A 4179-nucleotide genomic window follows, 5' to 3' on the forward strand; every position below is an offset into this window, starting at 1 on the left:
AAGGCTAATAAAATAAATTCCACTGTTCCATTAAGTCTTTGGGCTGGTACTAACCGAAGTATTCAATGAGCACACTCTGCTGAAAACTGATATCCTCAATAATAACATAAATAGGCAAAGGCTTATGAAGTTGGCAGGTAAGCTATTATATCCTAACTCTATCTGCTGGAATGCTATACTTGCAATACACAATACAGTGGATGTTGCATGGTAATACCTATAGATGCTATATCAGGTAAGCCAAACTTGTGTATATATTTGTGGTTTCTTAATAATGTAGAAGATATGTATATGGCATTAGTCATAGCAACTAATCAGATTTCCGCATTTTAGAGCAAAATAACAACTAAATAAGATTGGTAATTTATTCATGTGGTTTAATGCTCTTTACTCATTTGTTCTTGGCATTATTAAAATGATTTGTATTTTCTTGAATAGCCGTTGGGGGACTTTTGCTCAGCGATGATGTGAACCTTCGGACGTCTGCTGTTCAGCTGTTTTGTCTTTAAGGACATTCTAGTGTTAGTGGGGCTGGAAATGTATCATGCTTGGAGAAAATAGTAAGTCACTCTAACAACTCCAGCTACCTCTGAGCTGCCTCAAAGCATATCTAAACCCACAAATGAAGATTAAATACATTGCAGCTTACCAGTTCTTAGATGTGGTAGGGGCATTCATTTTTCAAGCTAGGAATATATTCAGCAAGAACAGAAAATACCTGTTTATTTTGCCAGAAAGTGTTTTTGTCACAAAGGCAGCTAAAACAGTATCTTTTTTTCCTTTGCAAAATATGAATCCCTTCAATCCACCATATAAAGGAGATGAGCATAGGCAGACGTGTTTGAAGTCCAGTCTGTGTGACAACCATGGCTCCTACTATAGATACAGTGGAGATCCAAGCATAGCCACAAAGGGCCATAAAGTGTTTTCACAAGATTACCAGGTGAAAATAAGGAAAGAAGCCTGAAAAAATAGAACTAATTCAGCCACCACATCTAAGGACTGGTAAGCTGCAATATATTACATTTTTGTTTTGGAGTTTAGACCTTTAAAGTAACTTGGATTTAGCACCTTGGGATAAACTATCGTGATGAGACTCATGCCTTTAGTATTACTTTCTTGTTTTCACCCAATACATGTATACATTAATATGATTTTGTCCAAACATACCGGTATTTAATATTGCCTTCTATAATCAGACTTGATTTGAACATAACAGTCTTATCTTATGTTTGGCATTGTCTCTCTAGTTAATATGATATTGTCACATGTCCTGTTTTCTATCTCATTGTGTAATTTATATATCCCTGTCTTATTATTCTGATTATTAATAATAATCAGAATAATAAATATAGATTTAACTATAAAGTATCTCTGAAACAGTTGGCTAGTAAGGTTCAAGGAGGACAACTCCCACCATGTAGAGTAAATTCCTAAATTAAAGATAATTTCTTCTTTTTTTTTTGTGAAATTGAAAAATACCTTTAAAAAAATGAAGTACTTTACTATGTTATTGCAGGTTAAGTCTGGACTGATTACTGATATTTCAGTTTTTGTATGATGCCTGAAAGTAAAACCACCTAATGATTTCTTGTTTCTCTCAGTGGCTTCAATTATCAGGTCTGCACACCAGCTGCAGTCATTGGGTTTGATTTACTAAAAGCAAATAGTCTGTTCACTTTGCAAGGGAATTTGCACTTCACAGGGGAAGTTTCCTTTAGTTACGTGAATGTGGTTCAATTTCACTTTGCAAAGAAAACCCAATGATATGCAAGGGGGAAAAACCGTAACTCTTGAATTTCGTGTCACTTTAAAGTGATGGCTGATGGATAATTATGATATATTTGAAGCTAATATGCCTTTTCTTTTCAGTATATGTATGTGATATTTATTCGTTACTTTTATTTTTGTGTGGGATACCTTATATGTTGTAAAGAGATGTTGAAAGATTTTTGGAATTACATATTGCTGCAGGGCAGTGCAAAAGAGGCATAACGATGTCTACAGCACTGTAATCCATAGCAATCAATCAAATTTCATTTTATTATTTAGTGTAAACAAAAGGTTGAATGATTATTTCAGACTGGCTTCTATGGGTTTAGTGGACTATATTTTGAAATAAATATAAATGCAGTTTTCACATGTACATATAACAGGCAAAATAGTATTGTTTTGCCTGACCAATAAATAACTATGGAACATTCAGAAATATTTACTCCATGGACATGTCAAATATATCTAGTATTCAATCAGCTGCAAATCAGTAATAGGAAGATCATAGTGCAGGTTCAATAATATTCTATATTTAATAATGTGATATATCAGATATGATGACAGGAAGGACAGTATCAGTACAAATTCAGAGAAGGCAACAATGAGTATGGCCCTTTGCTGAGAAGGACACTGGTACAAGCACTACGAATACAAAAATAGATAGCAATATAGTAGCCAGGTAGCTACACAAAAATAACTCTGTGGAAGACAACAATGGGTATGGCCTATCTCTTGCATTCAAGTCCCTAACTAAACCATTTGCCAGTGGAAAGCTTGTGTCACTCTGCTACTCTGCAGCTCTCTTCAGCTCTTTCTCTCAACACAACACAACAGCACCTGTTCTCTCTGCTTTGCAACCCCACGGTCCCTCTTTTTTTCCTACACTGCAGACTCTCTTTCCCTGCTTGCAGCAGTCAAGGGGCTAAATTTAAACCTCAGAGAGGTAGCTAATGTCAGTCCTGCTTTGCCCTTGTCTCTAGCAAAATGGCCATCACTCCTCCTGTACTGAGGACATTTTCTGGTTGGTAGGTGAGGCTAAAAGTCCAGCCAGGGCTACACTGAAAAAAATGGATTAGGCAAAACCAATCATGACTGTAAGTTCATATATATAATGGCATGGGTGTAATAAACTTTCCTTCAAGAACTTTAGGGTTTGCCTTTGTTGATCTCTCCTGCTAGTTGCCTTGCTTACATGTTGGTCCTTTGGCTTCAATACTTTACATCACTAAATCATAACAAGTATGCAGAAAAGGACTTCTACATTTATTGTGACTTTTCCAATCTGCACACTAGTTCAAGCGTAGTGACCCAAAAAGAAGCCACAGAGTTAGAATAACAGCCAAGCACCTGAGGTTGGCCAAAGCAGCCAAAATTTTTTTTTACATAAAGTAAATGGCATGGCGTTTGAAACTTAGCAGAACTGTAGTGTTTGCAGGATAACATTAGCATTTTACAGACGTTTTCATTAACAAACAGTCATTCATATATAGTATATATATACATATTTAATTATTATTTTGTATTTCTACAGATAACTGGATAATACTACAATGAGGTGGAATTGCTTGAAATCAAAATGCTGGAAGTTTCTGTCAGCCTTTCTCAGTCGCCTTTTATTTGCTGTACATGGGTTCTCTGTGATAGGTACTCTCGAAATGGCAATACCCGATAACAGCTACATGTATCTGAACTGTATTATTCTTCTCTTGTTCATTGAGATGGTCATCACACTTGCGGTAACGGAGAAAGGAGAATGGAAATGGTAGTATCATAAGTGATTTCCATGTTTAAAAAGACAGTTAATTTGTCATAAAGGTATACTAAAATTGCAACAACCTTCAGTAATAGATGGATGAATAGCATTGAGGTGAATTGGCTGTAATGTTACATTACCTTGTAAACATCTATAACTAAAATACAATAAAATAGAGGCAGCACTATTACTTCTTGGGGTTTCAGACAGAAGTCAATGACTAATTACTTACCACTCCAGAGGGAGTGGTGATCAAGGCATCGAGGGGAACAAGTCCAAAGTCAGCAGGATAACGCCTCCAAAGTGTTCTTTGCAGCTTTTCTTTTACTTGCTAGGGGTGTGGCAGTGCACTGTAACAGCAAGCAGTTTCCTTTGGCTTCATTAAACATAGTTTTGACCAGATATCAGGGCTGTTTGGACCTGCCTTAGGTTCAACTCCTAGTACATCTTCTTGGCCTGATCAATTTGGAAGATTTGGAGTACAAGGGGTCATCAGAGTGAGCATGGTTTTAACATTCGGTCCACTGTGCATTGTCTGGGTATAGAAACAGATACAGAGTCTTCTCAAAACAGAGTGGCACATCAACCACCTACAAATACAAACTACCAAACTTCATGTCACTGTGCATACCCACTGGCCCACCACCAAGCCC

This window comes from Nanorana parkeri, unplaced genomic scaffold (genome assembly GCF_000935625.1).
Source record: "Nanorana parkeri isolate BGI_ZX_2015 unplaced genomic scaffold, ASM93562v1 scaffold109, whole genome shotgun sequence".
NCBI classification, from domain to species: Eukaryota; Metazoa; Chordata; class Amphibia; order Anura; family Dicroglossidae; genus Nanorana; species Nanorana parkeri.